At 41.6% G+C, this 24,087-nt stretch overlaps 1 long non-coding RNA gene across 1 annotated transcript; it reads right to left on the reverse strand.

The window, feature by feature from the left end:
* Positions 1-9,022: 9,022 nt before the first annotated feature.
* On the reverse strand, positions 9,023-16,881 carry LOC117098103. Its single transcript, XR_004443180.1, has 3 exons — positions 16,783-16,881; positions 12,124-12,259; positions 9,023-9,092 (listed from the first exon to the last, which is right to left on the reverse strand). It is a non-coding gene; the product is annotated as an uncharacterized LOC117098103 (long non-coding RNA).
* Positions 16,882-24,087: the final 7,206 nt, after the last annotated feature.

Genomic DNA, 24,087 nt, shown 5'->3' on the forward strand with positions numbered 1-24,087 from the left:
TAGCATAGTGGGAGCGGAGATTACACTGCTGGTCAGGGAGCAGGGAGGTAGTAAAGATGAAGGTCTCTGTAGCTGACGCAGATGCAACACACCTCCCCTGCTCTCCACCAATACCTCTCTGCACCCTGCCAATGCAGCAACATCAGAGTCTCCCCAAGAGTCTTGAGGTTACCTTTTGGCTTTTGCCTGTTTTTTGAAGAAGGCTTAGCTGTGCAGCACAGAATGAGCTATCTGACTTCTCTAGGCCATTTTTCAAGCAAAACCATCTACATCTCTTCATCCCCATCACTATCACAAACAGCCCAGGCCTCCAACATCTCTCATTTAGGTGGTTCCAAAAGTCTCCTAACTGGACTCTGCATCCACTTGTATCCATGCCCAATCCCTTCTGCACCGCAACCACAGGGGTCTTTGCAACACACAGTTTTCATCATTCCATCCAACTTTCTTAAAACCCTTCCATTATTTCCATTGTTTCCATAATAAAGGCCATATTTGTGATTATGACTTGGAAGACTGTGCACAATTTGGACCCTACCCACATGTCCAGTCTTACTTTATACACCTCATTCCACTCCAGTCACTGTGATCTTCTCTTACTTCTTCCAACCTGCATGTTCCTTTGCACTGCACGGTCATTGCCATTCCCTCTGCATGGAAGGTCTCCTTGCCCCCAATCCCCACCCATCCTCTAGTTAAGCTCTCTTCACCCTTCATAGCTCAGCTCAAGTATCCTTTCCTTAGTGAAAACTTCTGACTCTTTATAACAAGTCCAAATCCCCTATGATGGCCTCCAACATATGGGCCTCTCCTTAATAGCACTGGTCACAATTAAAATTCCCCAAGAAGTATTTTATTACTTCTGTTTCCATGAGAACATGAAACACATCTGGTGTTGCCAACCATTAAAATCCCAGCAACTGTCATAGTGCCTGACACACAGTAGAGATTCAGAGATATGTACTGAATAAATGAATGAATGAATGAATGATGCATTTCTAGTCTCCCAACTCCTGCATCTGATAAGACATGATTTTTTCATTCATTCATTTTAAAAAATGTGTATTGAGTGCCTACTATGTGCCAGACGTTGTCCTAAAGTGCTTTGTGTACATGGAAAGCAAAACAAAGATCCCTGCCCTTGGAAAGCTTACATTCTAGCAGGGGAGACAGACAGTTGACAGTCACATCACAGGCAAATACCAATCACTTAGTAGTGGGAAGAGTGCTGTAGAAGCAAGAAGAGGTGCAGCAGGATGAGGGTGGTAAGCAATGCCAGTCACAGAGGCAGTTTGCAATATGAAACAGGGTAGTGAGAGTGGATTTCATTGAAAAGGTGACATTTGAGCAACAACTTGAGGGAGGAAGGAGTGAGCCAAGTGGTACTTGGAGGAAGAGCATTCCAGTCTGGTCAAGGTCTTACAGTGAAAACATATCTGGTATGTTCAAGGAATAACAAGGAAGGCAGTGTGGTTGGAGCAGAGAAAATGAGTGGGAGAGACTGGGAAATGGGGTCAGGGTGAGAATAAGGCACCAGATGTTGTAAGAAATTAGATTTTTACACTGAGTGAATTGGGGCACCATTAAAAGTTTTTATGCAAAGGAAAGATATTAAGGAAGGTGTGATCTGACTTATGCTCAAGTTGCTGTGTTGAAAATAGACCATGAAGGGGAAGGCTGAGAAAGAAGGAGGGAAACTATTTGGGAGAATTTGTAGCAATGGATGGCAGATAATAGTGGGTGAAAACACAGTGGGAGTGGTGGAAATAGTGAGAATTGTTTGGATTCTGGATATGTTTCAAATAGAGCCAACAGTTGATAGACTGGATATGGGTAGAAAGAAACAGTGAAATCGAGAATGAAGCAACTGGAATGACAGCTTACCATCAAAGATGGAAAGGATACAGGAGAGCAGGTATACAGTGGTCTAGTTTGGGGCCCTCTGGTCTTGAGATGCCTGTCAGACATCCCAGGGGAGAGGCCAAGTAGCCTTTTCTGTCCATGAGTCTGGAAAAGGCATACTCTTCAATTATTTTCTTTTTGTTCTTAGCAGTAATTTGTTTTCTTCTTATAAATGCTTAGGAATACAAAGGGAGGAAATTTAAAATGCAGCAGCAGATTCATTTGGATGAGCCTTTTGAAAAGAGTATTAAGTCAGGTCATGTAACTCCCTGAAAAATGTATCTAATGGAAAGGCAAATGATGATGATGACAATGGTAATGATGATGATGATGAAGATAATGGAAAGACAGAATATAAGGAATGAGCTCAGAGAGAGACAATAAAAACGAGGAGAGGAAGGAAGGAAAGAAAGGCGGGAGGGAGGGAGGGAGAGAGGGAGATGGGAGAGATGGGGAGGGAGGGAGGGAGGCAAACACCATTTTTAGGCATTCAAGTATTCAAGTGGCAAAGCGATTCTTTAAGGAGAAAGTGGCCTCCTTGGGGTGGAGAAAGAATAATAGCCAGATTAATGTATTGGGTTTGTCTGTTTCTCTAAAGTGAGTGCTGATCAAGAAATGAACTCTATTAGAAATCCCAGAAGCTTCATTAGAGTTGAGTTTACTTATCTGCCTTGGAGGCAACAGAATGCCCAAGGTTCTCCCTGAGGCCCAAAAGTGCACAAAGGCCCTTAATGGGGGAACACAATGAGAAAAGAGAGGAGAAGGCAACCCCAGTTCTACAGAGCAGGTCTCATGGGCTTACCACACAGTGCATAATGGGTATCATCTTAGTTAATCATCACAAAAACTCTGTGAAGTGGGAATCAACTCCTTGCTAACGAAGAAAGTAAGGCCTAGAGGTTCTGAGTGACTTCCCCAAGGTCACATAGCTCTACCATGGGGAGGCTGGACAGAAACCCAATTCTTTTCTGAGTTCAACTTGAGGATTTTTTCATGGTGCCAGACAGGATCCCTTGAAGGGGACTTTGAGGTGCCAGTGAAATATCCTGAAAAATTAGGTATCGAGAGAGTGGTAGAATATACACCTGGCTTCCCTGGAAGCCTTTAGAATGGCTACAAATGGATGCTGATCCCGGCACCAGCTTCAGGGACCAATAGACCTACCTTGTACAACATTTTTTTTTTTTTTTTTTTTTTTTGAGGTGGAGTCTCGCTCTGTTGCCCAAGGCTGGAGTGCAATGGTGCGATCTCACAGCTCACTGCAACCTCCGCCTCCAGGGTTCAAGCGATTCTCCTGCCTCAGTAGCTGGGACTACAGCTGTATGCACTATGCACCAGCACGCCCATCTAATTTTTTGTATTTTTAGTAGAGACAGGGTTTCACCCTGTTGGCCAGGCTGGTCTCGAACTCCTGAGCTCAGGCGATCTGCCCGCCTTGGCCTCCCAAAGTGCTGGGATTACAGGCACGAGTCACTGTGCCCAGCATCTTATACAACATTTGTATAAGGTTTTGACTCACAAAGCTCCATTGTGAGGCCTTTCCACCCTGGACAGAGAGCTTTATCTTTGAAGACTTTATCTTTGAAGAATGATGTCTGCTTTGTCATGCCGTATTCCCAAGAGCCCTGTATATCTTAGGAGATAAATAAGATAAAAAGTAGTTAAGTGAATAAATGCAGCAAGATCCTGAATCACTAAATATTCTATTATGTTCATTATAGTTGTAATACTGTGAAAACTTTGTTTTATTTTTAATCTGCGATGCAGGTATCCATGTTTTTTGGGCACCTGCTAACTGCAGTGTGTTGGATAACACAGACTTGCTAATTAGCACAAACTTGGCCTCTGCCTTCGAGAAGCTCACATTCCAGAGAGGGAAAAAGAGATCAAATCACAAACTGCATTGCTAATTATTCAGTTACAACAAAGGGAAAGTCCGCAATGCTGAGAAAGCCTATCACAGAGAAAGATGTCCCGGTGCAGAGATATCTGGGAAGGCTTCCATGTGAGGAGACAGTGACAATGAGATAAAAAAGAAAAGTACAAGATTTTTTTTTTTTTAATTTAAAAATCAAAATTACCTAAGCTCTTTGATGTTCTGGCTCCTCAACCATAGAGAAAAACAATGGCTGAGTTTGTGCTCCCGATATGGGAGGGGCACCCAGCCAGTGTTAGTCTCCTTTCCTCTCCCACGCACATGTTCTCACCTAATTCCCAGGTCAGGAGTGGGAGCCACTTCCACTGCAGCATTCAGCAGAGACCTCTCCCTTTTTGCCTCCCTCCAAACTGCCTTCTTCCCATTCCCAGACACTTCCCTTCCGTCGCGAGAGCCATGCTTCAGAGAGGAGATGAATGGGGTTCCCTCTCCTCCTAAGGGATTATCATCAGTGTCACAGCCACAGCAGGGAAACTAGACAGTGATAGCTCTGTGCTGTCATTTGCTTTCACAGAGCAGACAGTGGTCTGATGTACGATAGCCTTGAGCTAAGTTCGTAGTGAAAGGAAGGCCTTGCAGGCTTGCAGGCCTGGACTCCCACTTAGCTCCTCCATTGGGGCCATTCTTTCAGCTCTGCTTTACTGTTAGCCATGGTCTCCAGCAATAAGTCATTTTCTCTCAGATGCCTGTACTGATTATTCCTGTTGGTTTCAACAGAAGAATCCAAGGTCAGCATGGACAGATCCTTGCAGTAGCTTGGAAATCAGACAGATGGAGTAAACTGCCAGCTCAGACCTGTGGCCTTGGGCAAGCTGCTTCCCAACTTATGACGCCATATTGAAAAATGGAATTTTACAGAAGCTACTTCCCAACTTATGATGCCATATTGGAAAATGGAATTTTACAGTAGCTACTTCCCAACTTATGGCGCCATATTGGAAAATGGAATTTTACAGAAGCTACTTCCCAACTTATGATGCCATATTGAAAAATGGAATTTTACAGAAGCCACTTCCCAACTTATGATGCCATATTGGAAAATGGAATTTTACAGTAGCAGTGCTTACTACCTGGGTTGTTCTAAGGACGGAATAACATAGTTGGTAAGGTGGGTAGCTCAGTACTTGGCAAACGGTTAACCAAATCATTGCACATCTACTGTCAGTTTGGAGTACATCCTTCTACATCATTTTCCTCTTCATCTACAAAAACATATACATAATTGTGTGTTTTTCCTCTTTTTTTTATACAAAAACTATGCATATATAATGCTATGTTATATACAAATATACAATTATATATGCATATTTATTACATGTAGAATGTGTTATTTGGGGTGTTTTTTCTTTCATCATACAGTGGCAAAGAAGAATGTATTATTTTGTAAATTACTGTTGTTTACTCAAAAATACAACACTTCTATTCCACTTAAGGAGATCTTCCACATGCTCACACATAAGCTTATATATAAGCTTACGCACATATATAAATATCTTCTTTATCCTTTCTAACTGCTACCTAGTAGTCCACAAAGTGGAACCCATAAAAAGTTGATGGACATTTAGTTTTGCTCCCTATTTTTCACTGTTGTAAACTGTGTAGCTACTAGCATCTTCATATATGTTTTCTTATGCATATGTGTGAGGATTTCTCCAGCACAGGTGTCATTTCTAAACAATGAGACACAAGTCAAGGACTTGGATCCCTCTTCCCACATTTGGGTGTGGACCATATTTGTTCTTAGCATATGGAAAACTGAATCAGATAAAATTGTGATTACAATTTCCCTTTTTCTTACTTCCCAACATTATGTTATTATTATTACAGTATTTGCATAATTTGTATATTGCATTACAAATTCCTTCTAGCCTAATAATATATGAACAATTATTTTAAAATAATTGTATTTTTAAATTTTTGTATTTTGACATAATTGTAGGTTAATGGGAAATAACCAAATACAGATAGATGTTAACAGATAAACAGTGAGATAGATAGATGATAGATGATAGATAGATAGGTAGGTAGATAGATAGATAGATAGAGAGATAGATAGATAGGTGCAGTGGCTCACACCTGTAATCCCAGCACTTTGGGAGGCTGAGGCCGGTGGATCACAAGGTGAGGAGTTCAAGACCATCCTGGCCAAGATGGTGAAACCCTGTCTCTACTAAAAATACAAAAATTAGCCAGGCATGGTGGTGGGCACCTGTAATCCCAGCTACTCAGGAGGCTGAGGCAGAGAGTTGCTTGAACCTGGGAAGCAGAGGTTGCAGTGAGCCAAGATCATGCCACTTCCCTCCAGCCTGGGCAACAGAGCAAGGCTCTGTCTCAAAAAAAAAAAGAAAAACAGTCAGATAGATAGATGATACATAGATAGATAGATAGATAATAGATATCCAGGCACCCTTTACCAAATTTCTCCCACAAGCATCTTGCATAACCTTAGCACAATTCTTACCCAAGAAACTGACGATGCAATCCACAGAGCCTATACAGGTCTCTCCTGTTTTATATGCACTCATTTATATGTGTGCCTATGTTTCTGTGTAATTTCATCACATGTGTAGATATGCTTAATGATGACCACAATCAAAACCCAGCATCGCTTCTTCACCATAAGGCTCTGTAGTGTTCTCCCTTTATAGCTGCCTGGGACCCCTACCCGCTGCCAATCCCCAATCTGTTTTCCACCTCTATAATTGTATTTGAAGAATGTAATATAAATGGAGCCATACAATACGGAACCTTTTGAGACTGGCTTTTTTCACTCAACATTATCCTCCAGTGATCCATTTAATTTGTCAAGTATTTCCATAATTCCTTCCTTTTTATTGTGGAGTAATATTCCAGCTATGGATGTACCACAGTCCATTAGCCACTCATTCATTCATTGACGAACACTTGGGTTGTTCTGGTTTGGGACTATCATAAATAAAGCCTCTAGGAACACTGGTGGACAGGCTTTTCTATACACCTAAGTTCTTATTTCTATGAAAGAATTGCTTATCTGACACTGGCAGGGTTCTGTGGTGCACATGTTTCATTTACAAGAAACTGCCAAACTATTTTCCAATCCATTTTGCATTCCCATCAGCAGCATATGAGCGATCCAGTTTCTCTGCATCCTCATCAGCATTTGATGTTATCACTATTTTTTATTTTAGCCATTCTGACAGGTGTGTAGTGAAATGTCATTATGGTTTTAATGTGCATTTTCCTATTCTCTTATGATGTTAAGCATTTTTTCATGTGCCTATATGCCATCTGTATATCCTCTTAGGTGAAATGTCTCTGCATGTCTTTTGCCTATTTTTTAATTGGAGTTTTTGTTTCTTTACTGTTGAGTTTCAAGAGGTCTTAACAAAATTTCTCTTTTTAATTTTCATTTTGGAATGCCAGATGTGCTAAATAAGAATTCTGATCAGAAGGACACTGCCTCTGGAGGTGGGGAAAGACTATCCTAAGCCTCATTTAAACAATTATCATGCTTCTCTGTGATGTGTAGTTCGACTTCAGGATTCCTTTCTATCCAATTTTAAACCAACAGTCCATTGTGGACTCTGAAAATGTGTGATGGAGAAAAAAATAATTTTAAATGACGATAATCAAAACTCTCTAGCAGCCAGCAGTGTACTCCTGAGTGATCTGCCACCCGGCACTGAGCCATGAGTACTCCCATCTGATCAGTTAGTGGGCTCTCATACATCTTTCTTTTATAAAAAGAAAGAAAAGCATATATGATTTGTACATATTGCCAAGAAATGAAATATGTTATGGGCAGAAGTGTAGGATCTGGAGTCAGACAGCTCAAGATAAAATCCCAACCGCATCACCTGCTAGTGGTAGTAGGGCTACTTGGTATGGTTTTGCAGGTTGTGCATGGCATACATTTCCCTCCCACTATTTAGGAAGATGAGTTGGAGATGAAATACAGATTGCCTTGCATTTGCTAAGCTATGCAGGCCAATCTGGAGGAAGGGGCTGCTTCTTCCTTGTATAACTATGAAAACCACTTGCCAAGCTGTACACTGGTATAGCTGTATCTGCCAGAAAGGGCATCTTGTTCTAATTCATATGGGAATACCAGTTTCAATTTGCACACAGGCTCTCACAGGCTAGCAGGGGCCCTATCCTGTGTCATTTTGATCAGGTTGCTTAACCTCTCTGGGCCTTAGCTTTCTTATCCTTGAAATGGGGATAACAATCGCATCTATCTCAAATAATTGTTGCAAGGATTAAGAGGGTTAATTCCTATAAAAGGCTAGACCTAGCATCTGGCATATGATAAATGCCCAGTAAATGTCATTGTTGTTACTACTACTTTTAGTGATGTGGATGGACCGGCTCACCCACACAAACCAGTCTGCAAGCCAACAGTTGGAAAATGATAGTTCAGTATATTGCACAAGATCAGGACAATACAGCTCTTTATTAAAACTGCAGCACTTCTGACTTATAGTCACAAAATGCTTCAAGGAACAGAATGCTCCCCTGATCTTGGGACTAGGGAGAGGAATCGATATGGAGAGGCTGGCAGAGTGTCCTTCGTCCTGGAGTCCAGCCAGGCTGGCTTTAACATTGCGGGTCAGACGCCCAGCCGCAGGCTCTCTCCTGCCAGCCTGGTGTGCTTCTTCTTCAAACAGTTTATTTATTTTTTTCTATTTCTTGCAAGATGTAGGATTTTCTTTTCCTTGAGAAAATCCCATCTGTTCTCTGCCAATATTTTCTCTCCCAGAATAATAGTCTGAATATCTGAAAAGTTCTTCGTAAGCTGACTTGCCCATTGGTTTCTAAAGTCCAGAGCAGGGAAAAAAATCATGTTGAAAGCATATTAAATGTGCAGACCCTGGAAATCCTGATATAGTAAATCTGGAGTGAAGCTCATGCGTTTTTCTTTTTCACCAGCACTTTCGGGTGTTTCTAATGTTGAGTTGGCCTAGTCCAACCCCTTTAAGACTCAGAGGGCTGTGATCAGCTCCGGGTCACACAGTAACGCAAAGCAGAGCTGAGATTAGAACACAGACTTTTCTGTGCGGTGTTATTTCTCAGCAAGATGCAGCTCCCCCTACTACTTTCTCTTCCCTCACCAGGCTTTTCCCCCCAGTGACCTTAGGGGCCTTAATTGAATGACCTTGGATGACCAAGGTCCACTCCTTCACCCCCAACCCACAATAAAACTCATAGGCTCAGGGTCGGTTCTTTAAAGGAGATGACTTCTGGATTCAGTGGTAAGATGCTCATCAATTCCTACCTGCAAAATCCCCAAAAGGGAAAAATATTTGAGCCTACCTGGGGCACAGCAAAGAGCATGGAGCAAAATGGAATGTCTTCACCCTTACAGACAACACTAGGAGGTGAAAAATTCTGGGGAATGGGATGAAAGGGAATATCTGGGAGGCTTATCCAGTGAACGGCCCATTAGCCCATTCAGTTACTTCATGAAACATCCTATGCATGAAATATTAACTGAAGAAGGACTGGTTAGCAGTTACTGTGCTAAGCCCTTGTTAGGAGCAAATTTGGCTATGGAAAAAAAAAAAAAAAGAAATGCAATCACTTTTGTGTGGACTGCAAAACCTTCCTTAAAGATAAATAAAACATTCATCCTTATTCATCCTTGAAAATGCGCATGCAAATTGTACATAGATATAGACACACTTGTGTGGACAAAAGCAAACACACATACACCTGCACACCAAGTGGGCACACATTCATACAGTTACAAGCAAATATGTACTGCCACATTAAGAAGTACACACGCACATGCGCACACACAGACACACATGCACAATCACAAGTGCAATTTCCTATATACCATATATGCACAAAATTGCTTAAAACGAAATGTATTGCACTGAATTATTATCTCAGTCACTGGATTGTGAGTTCTTGAGGTTGGGAAACAGTGTCTTACTCACCTTGGTAGTCCCAGGGCTCAGTACGGGGACTGGAATGGAATAGACATTCAGCAAAGTTGTGTTAAACTTTACTGAGTACAGGCCCATACACTTGGACCTGAGCTAAAACTGTCCTCCCATGGATACAGATGTGAGTTTCTTCAGAGGTTTTTCATTGCATCAGCGGAAATCAGGCCTAACTGTGGATGTAAATATCAAGGCAAAATCAGATTGCCTTACTTGCATTCCTATTTGAGAAAGCAGCAAAAATGCTCCCCGGGCTCCAAAATGGATGGCTATAAAAAAGGGAGAGCCCAGAAGAGCTACTGAGCCTGCACCCCACATGGGGGCCCACCCCACCCATTGAGGCTCAGAACCCTAGCCAACAAGTAATGATCACCCCCACGAGTGGGTCCCCACTCCCTGCCAAGCTTTCCCAAACATCCTTTATTTGTCTAAAATTAGCCCTTTCTGGTCTGTACTTGAGAGAAAACCTTTAGTTCCTCTATTTGTTTTTTGTGACAACAGTAACACATTATCACAACCTGGGTGGCTTAAAACAACAGTACATTTGTCTCCTCCTAGTTCTGGAAACCAGAATTGAGGTGTCAGCAAGACCACGCTTCCTCCAGGGGCTCTAGGGAAGAATCCATTCTTTAGCTTTTCTGGCTTCTGGAAGCCGTCAGAGTTCCTTGGCTTGTGTCTGCATCTCTCCATTCTCTGCCTGCGTGGTCACATGGTCTCTTTCTGTCTGTCTAATTCCCTCTGCCTCACTCTTACAAGGACACCAATTATTAGATTTAGGAAACACCCAGAACATTCAGGATACTATGATTTGAACATGTCCCCGAAAGTTCATGTGTCGGAAACTTAACCCCCAATGCCGCAGTGTTGAGAAAGAGGACGTTTAAGAGACGATTAGTTTATGAGGGCTCTGTCCTCATGGATGAATTAATGCAATTATCACAGGAGTGAGTTAGTTATTATCAAGAAAGTGGGTTCCTAATAAAAGGATGAGTTCAGTTCTCTTTCTTCTCTCTCTCTCTCCTTCCCTCTCTGTCTCTCATACTCTCTTGCTCTTCTTCTTTTTACCATGGGATAACGCAGCAAAAATAACCTCAGCAGATGTGGGCCTCTCAACCCTGGACTTAGAGAAGTCCAAGAACTGTAAGAAATAATCCTCTATTCCTTGTAAGTTACCCAGTCTCAAGTATTCTGTCATAGCATCACAAAATGGTCTAGGAAGCAGAATAAACTCCCTCTCACAATCCTGAATTGCATGACATCTGCAAAGACACTTTTTTTCAAATAAAGTCCTATTCACGGGTTCCAGGTTCAAGGAATTAGGTCATGGATATATTTGGAAGGGGAGCAGGGGAACCCCAGAAGCCCACTACAGTATCTACAATCACAAAGTTGGTAAAATAATAGGAAAATTTCCTCAACTTCAACTTTTTGAGCAGAGTTTTATCTAAACTGACAGGGGAGCTAAGATCATTTTTAAGAAAATGCAATTTATTTTTATGGACTGACTTGCCTCATTTAGAACTATCTTAGACAATACTGATTGATTACAAAGCTTCTTATGCCAGAAATATTTCAGTATTAAAAAAAGAATATATTTTCACGCCCACTACGGTCCTGAACAGAAAGTGTGCACATGTGATTTTTTTCTTCTCTCTGTGTTCAACCAGAGAATGGCAGAGTGGCTATCTCTCACTCCCTTCCAGAGAGAGCTGGTTCTCCTTTGGCCAACAAGCTTTGGCAAACCTCAATTTGAGTACAGCTCAGTCTGTTTGTTCATTTCACTATAAATGTAACTTCTGCCATTATCGCTCCTCTGGTGAACACTTTTGACTCGAAATGGCTGAAGAAGCCACAAATGAGTCTGGGAAGAGTATTACACTGAAGGTTACAATGTAAATTTTACAGTGGCTTAAGGCATGTGGATGTCTTCCAAGAAATAAAGTCCAGGAAAGAGGGTACAGATGGGCAGTTCTTAGAATTCAGTGGAGACCTTTTGGAATTATAATTAGCTTCTAGGCATCGCTCACCCTAAACGATGTGGCCAACTGGCTGTGCATTACCCATGACTGTAGGACCCTGGCCCAAAGCTCTCCATATCTTAAAGAGTCTGAGAAGGACCAATAGGGTTAATATCACCTTCACAGAGACTATGGAATCACCTGGGAAGTGCAAAGAAAGAGAAAGAACAGGAGAGAGGAAGGGAGAGGGGTTTCCAAGATCCCCGCCCTAGAGATCTTTTTCCAGTTGATCTGGGGTGGTACCTGGAAGCTTTGTATTAAAAAAATTTTTTTTTCACTCCCTTACTTAGAAACTTTGACCCAGAGCCAAGCTCAGGAGCCACTGCCACATAGAACCTACTTTAATGAACAGACGAAAAGTTGTTGGCACTAAGCATTGATTTTCTGTCGCTCAAATTTCTTAAGGGCAAAGATCAAGTCCTCTTCATACTTAAAGTCTTCATTGACTAGCGCAGTGACTTGCAGATAACAAGAATCTATAAAGCATGTTGAAATTGTAACATTAGGAATACATGTTCCAATGTGTTTGCTGAATAATTTCTTGAGTGACTTGGCCACCTCCTCAATCTGCTATATAGAGAATCAGGGAGAGCAGTGCTTGGGGAGGAAGAATTCAGAGTTGAGCAGTTTTGGTCAAATCCCCACTCTGGCATTTACTCTGTGACTTAGGACAAGTTGTTTAACCTCTCTAGGCCTCAGTTTCCTCATCTGTTAAATGGGAATAATAATAACACCTGTCTTTCAGTGTTGTGAAGGATATATGTACACAACCCAGTGCCTAGCACCTAGTAAGCACTCAACAAATGCTAGCTGTTACTAATAAAATTATTACTAATTTGAATACATTAAAACATGCCAGTGATCTCCATTGCTCTGCATTGTCCTTACAGTTAAGCAAAAGAAAAGTGCCTTGGCCTTGCATAGTAGACTCTCTCAAGAGATTTTAGACACATTGTCCATCACCACTAACCTTCTGGTAATACTGAATTGCTAATGGTTCCCCACATTTACTGTGCCCCTTTTCACCTCGAAACTGTACATAGTATTAATCCTTCTGTTCCCACTCTCTCCTCAGTTCTCTCTGTCAGTGATCTTCTGCTGAACTTTAAAATGGCGATTCAGATGCCCCTCTCCTCCAAGAAGCCTTATCTCCCTGCTAGTTACTTCCTTCCTTCCTCCATAGAATCGATAATCCTCTCCCTTATCCTAGCTCCATATTTTGTCTTCACTTATATTTTTAAACATACTACATTGTGTTGAAATTTATCATATTTTATTTAAAAATGAATAACCCATCCTGTCAACATAGGTTCTGAATTTGTGGGTTTTGAACATAGGCACTTTTACAGTATACATTTGTATCAGTTAGTTATTGCTGTGTAACAAGCCATCCTGAACTCAGTAATTTAAAATAGCAGTCATTTGTTCTCACTGAGGTTTCTGTTAGGTTGGATGGAAGTTTGCTAAGCTCAGCTGAGCAGCTTGTATTCCAGCCTGGGACCAGCTGGGCTTGGCTGCTCACTGTAGGTTTGGCCCAGATCTGCTCCAGGTGTGTGCATTCTGGAAGGTCCAGCAGCGACTGAAAGGAAGCTCCTCTTCCAAATGCATTTCAAGCTTCTCTGCTTGCATCATTCCTGCTATGATCTCATTGGGCAAGTCACATGCTAAGCCCAAAGTCAAGAAGCAGAAAAGTGCACATAGCCTCTCATGATGTCAGCAAGACACATGGTCAAACTCAGCATTGGTCCCACTGGTCCAGTGAGCATGAAGGTGGGAGGGAGGGAGTGGATATTTTTAAGCAGGAACTGATCCATCATGATAATTCTCAAATGTTTCTATGATTCATTTTGCTTGTTAAGTGCGTTAGTCTGTATTTAGACACCTGCATTTCCGTGCTCAAATAGCCTTAATGAATGCATTGTAATGATATTCTGAACTCTAACAGGGAATTAAATTTTCCCTTTTCAGTCCCTATTACATTTGTGTGTGTTTGTGAAATTATTTAGTACTCTGTATTGTAATTCTCCATGTCTGTCTCTTTCAATGGTGTAACATTACTCAATGGTGTGACAGATGCTATGGTTTTCTGACCTAGCACTCATTCTCGTCCCCTTATTTTCTGCTCACTTACACTATAAACGACACAGATGACGAATATTCTCCCCCGCAGCTTCCATTGCAGCTAGGAGTGACCATATAACACAGCTCAGCTACTGAGGCATAAGCAGAAATCTGCAAGGAGGTCTCAGGAAAGTCTTTTCTCTCTTAACAAAACAGTATTCCTCCATTGGCCCCACCCCTTCTCTCCTTCTTCCTATCTTTAACATGGATGTGATTAGGTTGACAAGCATGAAATAAATAACATAGAGAACCAGAAAAAGCTGGTTGGCACCTTTGGTCCACCGAACCAACACCAGTATCTGCCTATCAAGGCTTCATGTAGTAAGATTTTCCATGAGGTATAGCTAGACACACTCCCAACTGTGCAATTCTCTAGGACAGGGGTTGGCACAAACTACAGCCAATAGGACAAATCTAGCCTACCACCTGTTTTTGCAAATCAAGTTTTACTGCAATACAGCCATGCTCATTTCTTTGTTGTTTAAGACTGCTTTTCTCCTGCAACGGCAGAATGAAGTAGTCGTAACAGAAACCTTTGGGTACACAAAGCCTACAATCTTTGCTCTCTGACCCTTTATAGAAAGTTTGCCAACCTCCTAAGACAAATGTTGCCCCTTATTTCTGTTTTTCCTCCCTCAGTGTCTAGCACAGGGCTGGTATACCATGGACAAGCAATAGTTGTTTGATATAATAGCAATAGCATTAGATGTCACTTACTGAGCACTAACTCTTTGTTAGGAGCTATGCTAAACACTTTTCATTTTTTTTTATCTTATTTCATCTTCCCAACATCCAGGTTGATTGAAATGACTGCCTTCCCCAGTCCACAAAGGTGGAGACTAAGGCTTAGAATTGTTAAATAACTCGCCCAAGGTCACAAAGCTAGTGAAGGGCAGAGCCAGCCCTCCAATATAGATTTGGCAGACTTCAAAGAAAATGCTCTTCACCTCCAGGCTCTTTTCCCTCCCATCTGTCCAGCTGAATTTGACCAGAGACCATCTTTCATGAGGGAGGACGGTGGCTTTCGTCCTCTTCCTCACACCACCCTTTGTGGGCCAAGTTTATGAACAATCTTTTTTTCCTTGGGAGACTTAATCACACCTCACTGGAAAAAAGAACCTCTTGGCAAAACAATGACTCTAAATCACAGAAACGAGGATTTTACAGCTACCAAATAAACAGAAGATGTTGTAAATTTTCCCTTGTGTGCTGGCCAAGTAGTTTTGCATCTGTCAGGACTTCTCAGTGGTCATTTTTCCCTCTGCCCATACTAAGACATGCTCAAAGAGAACTGTGCATCTTGCCTATCAACTACCCCTAAACTTGAGACAGGTATCTTGCCTTCTGTTGTTGAAAAAGATCTTTCTTGCTTATTGTCAATGCCCTCCCAGAACAACCTAGCTTTTAGAAAAAGACAAACACGTGTCCTTGTGCATCTCAGAGTCCTCCTACCCAGATGTTCAAAGTGATTGTTACACAGATCACTCAGCTGTCTCTGAGGGTGGGATCAGAAACAGCTGGGTGGGCACTGATCACACCAGAGTCTCTTCCACAGCTCAAGGGTCTTGCTAGAAGACGAGGGACACTTTCAGACTGAGTTAAACATAGTTGGTGGAAATCCCATGGATTTCTCTTAGCAGAGTAAAAAGAGTCCAAGAAAATCAGTCTGGGATTTAACTTGAACTTTTTTTTTTCTTTTTTGAGACAGAATTTTGCTCTTGTTGCTTAGGCATGAGTACAATGGAGCAATCTCAGATCACTGTAACCTTCACCTCCTCATTAACTGGAACTTCCATTCAATTCATCAGTGAGCACATTCTAAGAGAACAGGAAACTAATAATACTCATTGAGTGCCTACTAAACACTCCAAACACTACACCCTTCATGCCATCATAGAATTTTTTTTTTTTTTTTGAGATGGAGTCTTGCTCTGTCACCCAGGCTGGAGTACAGTGGCGCAATCTCGGCTCACTGCAACCTCCGCCTCCCAGGTTCGTGCCATTCTCCTGCCTCAGCCTCCCGAGTAGCTGGGACTACAGGGGCTCGCCACCATGCCCAGCTAATTTTTTGTATTTTTAGTAGAGACAGGGTTTCACCGTGTTAGCCAGGGTGGTCTCAATCTCCTAACCTCGTGATCCACCTGCCTCAACCTCCCAAAGTGCTGGGATTACAGGTATGAGCCACCACGCCTGGCTGGTAGAATATTTTATGCACCATGTGTCAGGCCTCTTCTAGGTGCTGTGCACATACTAACTCATTTAATTCTCACAGTGATCTTATAGAGTAGGTGCCATTTTTTTATATGAGAAAAAATGGGGCATAGACAGTGTATCAGTTACCTATTCCCAATTACAAACGTCCCCAAACTGTAGTGGCTCAAAACAAATCGAGCATTTCCCCATTTTCCACCCCAGCCTCCTAGCCTCTGGCAATCACTGCTCCTCTCTCTAAGGGTACAAATTTCAGTTAGACAGGGGGAATACATTTTAAAGATCTATTGCACAACATGGTGACTATAGTTAATAATAATGTATTGTATATTTCAACATTGTGAAAAGAGTACATTTAAAATGTTCTCACCACAAAAAAAAAGGACAAGTGTGAGGTGGTGGATACATTAATTAGCTTAAGTATTCCATAATGTATACACATATCAAAATATCGCATTATGCCCCATAAATATGTACAATTACTTTTTGTCAATTAAAATGAAATTTTAAAGAATCAAGCATTTATTGAACTCATGATTCTGTCAATCCATTGAGGGTTTTTCTGATCTGGGGCCAGCTCAGCTGATCTCAGTCAGTTTGTCTCATGCAACTGGATTCAGCTTGTGGATAGGCTGATGGTTGGAGGATCTGGAATGGCCGCACTCACCTGTCTGGGGGATGGAAGGCTGTTGGCTCAAGGACAAGACACCTGTCTCTCTCCACCCCCAGTCAGCCCACCTGAGGTTCTTCACATGACAGTAGTGTCCCAAAGCAGCCAGGGAACAAGTGCACAGCACCTCTCCGGTCTCCACTGCATCACATTTGCCATTGTCCCATTGGCAAAGCAAGTCACATGACTCATTCCATAGACACTGCAGAAAAGGACTTTCCAGGAGTGTGGGCAAAGAGAAGTCTGGATGTATTGAGGCCATTACTGCAGCAATCTACCACAGAGAAGTGATGCCACCTCTCTAAGACCCCACAGCTAATAAGTGGTGGGGGTAGAATTTCAACCCAGGTAGTCTGACTCCAGAACCCACATCTGTAAGGATGATGTTACTCAAAAATACACAATTTCACTTCATTCTTAGACACCTTGAAGAGAAGGTATTACTAGCCCTATTTTGATTTAAAACACAAAAAGCAGAGACTCAGTATTGTTAGAGAATTTGCCAGAGATCATACGGCTAGAAAATGGGAAACATCTGGCTCACTTTTATAAGCCATTGTTTCCTTCCATTTTCACACATACACACATCCACAAACACACTGCACTGGCCCTGGGTGAGGGTCACCTTCAGAACCAAACAATTTAAATACCCACAGTAAAAATGACCCATTAAATCCTGGATCACATTATATCAAAGTACTATATCTTACTCGTACTCACTTGGCATTATGGCTACTTGGGTTTTTAGACAAAAATTATGCAAGGTATCTTTAGATGATGTAACTTACGAGTATTTCCTCATGCCATTTTGTATCCTCCAAATTAATATTATTTGTTCTTATGTCGGCCCCATAATGAATTTACTCATTCTCCTGTGGTCAAAAAATTTACTCATTCCCCCATGGTCAAAAAATTTACTCATTCCCCTATGGTCAACCTTCTGCTATTATAAATGACCCTGTGATTAATATTCCTTGTATAAAACTTTATCACCCATTTGTGACCATATTCCCAGCAGTGGCATCGTTGGGTCATAAGCATGAACATTTCAAGTCTCTTGATACACACTATAAATTATCCCTCCAGAAAAGGTATACTAGTGCTTGCATACCAGCTACCCACAAGAGTGAGACTCTTCGCATCCCAGCCTCACCAGGACTGAGTATTAACAAGCATGGAGGCCGGGCGCGGTGGCTCAAGCCTGTAATCCCAGCACTTTGGGAGGCCGAGGCGGGTGGATCACGAGGTCAGGAGATCGAGACCATCCTGGCTAACACGGTGAAACCCCATCTCTACTAAAAAATACAAAAAACTAGCCGGGCGAGGTGGCCGGCGCCTGTAGTCCCAGCTACTCGGGAGGCTGAGGCAGGAGAATGGTGTAAACCCGGGAGGTGGAGCTTGCAGTGAGCCAAGATCCGGCTACCACACTCCAGCCTGGGCGAGAGAGCGAGACTCCATCTCAAAAAAAAAAACAAGCATGGATGGGTCCATTGGATTATTCCCCATGTGTAATGGGATCAGGCTCTGATTGACTGCATCCATTTGCATACCATAAGAGCCTTCCCACAGGGCCCTAATACTCAAAGTCCATTGACAAAGACACTCTCTACCCTGAATTAGCATTGCTACAATTTATAACCTGTCCGACACTCTTTATTTCACATGTTTCTTCCTGACCAGTGCTTCTTTTTATAGACCACATTGTCTTTAGCTATGAACAACTACAGCTAAGTCTTTCTCAGCCTAGGAACTTGAGCTCATTTTTCTGTCTATCTTAACCCTGATCCATTGTGTATTAATTTCATGGTTCACTGACTCTTTTCTAATATCCAGGCTAGTTGTTGGGAGGGGAGAGGAAGTCACCTTGTTTTCATCACCACGTACTGTCTACAACACACATGCTCCCATTTGATCCTCATCTGAGCCATAAAAAGTGGACAGAGAGGAGAACTAAAACTCACTGAGGTTAAATGGTTCTCAGTAGTTCAGAGCTACTAGTGAGCAACTAGAACTTGAGCCTGGCCTTGTTCTTTCTACGTTATCTTGCAAGGGGAAGAAATTGGGCCCAAAGCCACCAATTTAAAAGTTCATGTAATAAATAAGTCATGAGGTACTGGCGATTTCAGTGAGGGATACAATTACAAGAAAGAAGAGGAAGTGATTGAATCTAAAAGTTTTGTGAAAGAATGACCACTAGGAGAAAGCTATCTGTTTTTGGAAAATGTATTTCAAATGGAAAGTGAAATCACAATACAGAAGAAAGAAGAAAAAGAAGAGTGATAAGTGTCTTTAAACTTCCAGATCCAGTTGTCCCTAAAGCCAATTTCTCTACTCCTGCTATCCCTAGTCACTTCAGCTAATAAAGCCCCCATTGCTTTGCCTGTGCCGGCTGGAGAGGAGTTTCTGCCACCTGCAACAGGCAGGGCTGAAGTGTGCATGCATACCACCACTCCAGACCCACACACAGAAATGCACGCAGGGAAAAAAAAAAAAAAAAAAGCAATCTTTGAATTGGAGTGTACTGCATTAGCATCCAAGACCTTACCATCAGCTCAATCTGCCCTCTTTCCATCTCCCAACTGAGGCCTCTCATATTTACTGATAAGAACTTTCTAATCTTCTCCAGTCTTCCTGGCTCACCAAATATCAAAATCTCCATCCCAGAGTTCTAGTTCTTGGGAGCTCTACACATTTGCTCTCTTGGGATGCAGGAGCAAAGGTTGAGGCTGTGAAGGGCGTTAATCAATAGTGCATGAACCTGAAGAACAGGCAGGAATCAATAATATATTTCCACTATCAACTTTTTCTTATCCTCAGAACAACAGCATCAAAACATGCATGCCAAATGGCAATTGAAAAAGTCAATATAAAAAGTTATTATTCTCTTTCTTGGTCTTTATTAAAAGGCATAATGAATAGGCTTACCGTAAGGAGGTGAGATATACTCAATTAGGAAAAAAACAGAAAATATGGTATTTTGTAGTGATGCGATTTCCCCCAACTTTCGCAAAGAAAGTCAATTGCAGTTTTTAGGATGGGTCTGTGGAATGATGTGTGATAAGTAAGAAAAAGGAGGAGAGGTTATATTCAGAGCTCAGAACACAGTGAACTTCTGGGTTTATGCAATGAGAAATTCCTCTGTTAATTTATAAAATAAAGTAAATTTCTTAGTCCATGCTACATAGTAGGCTTACAGTGAATGTATGGCAGTTTACAGTGAATGCATATGGCAGTTGGTTAGATGGTAACCACTCTCATTGCCAGATGACTCCAATAGGCAGCTGGTTCGAGAATCACTGGACTTGATGACGTCTCCAGGTTAGGTACTTCTTAAAATTTCATATAGTCCAAAATAGTCTTTCCAAAAATTGATGATGATCTTAGCATTGAGGCTTATGTTTGACTGAATGATTAGACAGAGCTGCTTTACTAAAATATTTTATCTCAGTGGACATACGGATATTTCTTGACTTCTGGAAAACGTACTTTAAATGGAAAAATGGTAAGAAATATAAAATGTGTAAAATCATCCTTACATTTTATTTATTTATTAAATCACCAACTCCTTTTTCTTATCATGTGTCAAACATTTGTTATATAGTAGACATTTTTGGGTAGAGCATTGGATGAGACCCATACCATGACCTCAAGTAGATCACAGTCCACTCGGGCAACACCAAGAGCATTAAATTCAAATAATAAAGTGTTGGGTTAAAATACGATGTGCCTCTCTCCAGGACTAGGGGCTATTGCAGAAGAGGTGGGCACATGACATTGTAAGGGCTGGTTTTGAAGGACAGAATTACTTCAGACCCTCCAAATCAAGGACAGGCACACAGATGCCTAAAGAGCTGATAGACTCAGGTACTTTGCCTCCTGGGTCATTATGTGGCCCATTTTCATTCATGCCAACTAGAAACTTCCCATAAACTTAAAAGAGAATGACCAAGAGGATGTCAAGATACCTGGTGACAGAGTCTTCTTGTATAGTTGTTCCCAGTTATAGGTTTATGCAAATAGAGATATGATTTTTAAAAATTTGACCACTTTAGGAAAAATTACTAAAGAGACCGTAAAAGGCATCGTGGCACAACAAAAACCTCTACATTCCTTAGCTTAAAAGGTTTTAGCAAAATGCTTGTGTTTCATACAGCTAATTACTACAAGTCTGTTACTAAAACCAAGATTACAGTAACTCAACACACAGAACTTATAGATACGTCAATTCCGTAATCTGGCTTTTTGGCTTTGTTTTTTTGTTCTTATGTTGCTTAAAAGGTTTTAAGAGTTGATGGGCTTCTGCCGACCTCCATTCCTGTCTGTCCTAGAAAGTTTAATTGACCATAATAAGTCTTTTGGCTCTAATTCCCTTGGCTATAGGAGTCTCATTGAAGGACAAGATGGACCCAGGGCAAGCAGCCACACCATCCCACAAAGATAGGGAAGAAAATAAAAGTTTGGTCATTGATGCTGCCTCTTGCAGATTTTGGACAAAAGAGGGAGAATACAAACTAAAAATAAAATTCTAAGCTCCTCAACTGACTGAATGTATCATCTCTTGGACAAGGAGACCCCATCTGAAAACTGAGTTATCAGCCATGATAGGATGGGAAGGTCAGCCACATTTATACTCTGTTATGGTTTGGCTCTGTGTCTCCACCCAAATCTCATGTCAAACTGTAATCCCCATGTGTTGGAGGAGGGGCCTGGTGAGAGGTGATTGAATCATGGAGATGGGCATCCCCCTTGCTGTTCTTGTGAGAGTGAATGGGTTCTCACGAGATCTGGTTGTTTAAAAGTATGTAACACTTCCTGGCCAGTCTACAGAGGATGCACAATAAAGGTTTCCATGGATTCTGTTTCATCTTTTGACATCAGAGGGCCAAAACTCCATCTTCAGATTGCTGCCATTTTTTGAACATGGAGAAGCAAGAAGCTCAGTTGCACAGGTGTACATTTCTCCTTTCATAAATATGCACGCCTCCTTCTGTAGCTTATTGAATGTGTATATTTGGCCATCCCAATGGGCATCAATTCCTGTTCCCTTTGTCCTTCCTCGAAGCGTTTGTTTCTGGCTTCTGGCTAGAGGCTATGTTTCCCAGGCAGTCAGAATGGCCACTCTGCAGGCTGCAACTCTTTATAATAAGTAAAGTCTCCTCTTCTCCAAATTCAAATTTAAAAAAATACAATGTGATGAGTGCCATGAAGACAATAGGCACAGAGAGTCCATGGGGACACTGAGAGAAAACTAGCAGCCCTGGAGGGAGAAAAAGTGAACACAACTTCTTAGGAAGCTACTAGTAGGAGGCGGGGCACGGTGGCTAATGCCTGTAATCCCAGCACTTTGGGAGGCCCAGGTGGGCATATCACAAGGTCAGGAGTTCGAGACCAGCCTGGCCAACATGATGAAACCCCGTCTTTACTAAAAATACGAAAATTAGCCAGCCGTGGTGGCGGTCGCCTGTAATCCCAGCTACCCCGGAGGCTGAGGCAGGAGAATCTCTTGAACTTGGGAGGAGGAGGTTGTGGTGAGCTGAGATTGTGCCATCGTACTCCAGCCTAGGTGACAGAACAAGACTCTGTCTCGAAAAGAAAAGAAAAGAAAAAAAAAAGGAACCTACTCATAGGAGGGAGAGAGGTTGAAAGGAAGATGAAAAAGTGAATGTAGAGTCAGGCAGGCCAGGAGAGAAGGCTGGTGAGGTTGCTGAAGACTAGAATAACCTGGGGAGCATTGAGAAAAATTAAAATGCCCTGTTTCCACCCAAGATGAATTAAATCAGAATATTTTAGTGGTAAGACTCAGACCTATCATTTCTTTTGTATTTTTTTAAATCTCTCCAGTTGATTCTGGTGAACTGTCAGTTTGAGAAATCTGGACTAAATTATGAAGTGTCTTGTTACTAATATAAGGAGTTCAGACTTTGAATTATAAAAGGAAAAGTCTTCTAATACTATAATGATCATTAGACCTGAGAAAGAGCGTTACACTTTCAGATGCATTTAAATAGTTCTCCAGGACCATCAATCCTCATTTATCTCTTTGAACCCTGCTAAAGAGAAAACCAACTTCTAGAAGGCATCAGAATAGCATAATGGTTAAGGCAGAGCTTGTGTGAAAGAGCCTGGATTCAGGTCCTGGCAGAATATTTAACTCTTTGTGGGCTTCAGTTTCCATATCTCTAATATTTGGCTCTCTGATTATTTCATAGGGGTGTTGTAAAATATTTACAGAGAACTTACTAGGTGTCAGCCTCATTGATAAGCCCTAGAAATAAAATAGTAAACAAAGATAATACAATGTTTATTCTCATGAAATTTACCTGCTAAAGAGGAGGATTAGACATTAGTCAAGTAACCATATGAGCAATTATAAAAATATGTACATAATTGCAATTGTGTAATTACAAAGTGATATACTGCTAGAATGTCTGGTGATAATGGCTGTCTGGAAGAGAAAAACCAGGAATTAAGAAAGGGTGTAATAGAAGAGCTCACCTGGGAAGAACAGGCTGGAATTTGAAGGAATAGAAACAAAGTCACTGAAAATGCAGAGGAAGGGAAATTAGAAGGAAGTGGAGTGACAAGGGAGGCCCAGGCCAAGGGACATGTATAAATAAACAAAGGTCCTGAGAGATGAGGCAATAATGTATATAGACGACCTAGCAAGGTTAGAAGTGCAGTGTGAGTGCTTAATAGTTAGTTACCGTCAGCAGCAGCAGCAGCAACCATCTCTTCTGTATTAAATCTACAGAGAGGTGAGAAATAGAAATTGAAGAGATTAATTGAGCCAGATATGTTCTCATTGTTAAACATTTTTAAATATTGATGATGTTAAAGGTGAAAATGTCCCTGCATGCAGTTTAAGACTAGTACTTTGTACTTAATGAAGGTCTCAAGGAAGAAATGCTGGCTTTCATTCAAGCCCAGGACAAACAGCACACTCATGAGTGGCATGTTAATCGTCAAGGAGATATCTTGAGTGACTGCTGAGACAGACTTTTTCTGGAGTACAGAACAGAGTTTTTCCAGCCAGCCTGCACCTCAGGAGATTATCAGCAGTTCTGGCACGTTGATAGTTGCTCCACTGATGTCGAAATGTGCTTGAATGTGACTACCTGTCCCACCTCCCCCTCAGTCTCTACAGGAATGGCTTGAGTGACAACATGCAGTAATATCCTCCATCGATTTCCTTGGAGCTCCCTTTGGTGGCTCAAGATTAAGTAGTGAAGTAGAGACAGCCGTTATCACTGTATATTCCAGCAGCTGATAATATGCATTTGATCAATTATTTTAATATAAGTT

This window comes from Trachypithecus francoisi, unplaced genomic scaffold, assembly GCF_009764315.1.
Source record: "Trachypithecus francoisi isolate TF-2019V2 unplaced genomic scaffold, Tfra_2.0 Lachesis_group15, whole genome shotgun sequence".
In the NCBI taxonomy this organism is placed as follows: Eukaryota; Metazoa; Chordata; class Mammalia; order Primates; family Cercopithecidae; genus Trachypithecus; species Trachypithecus francoisi.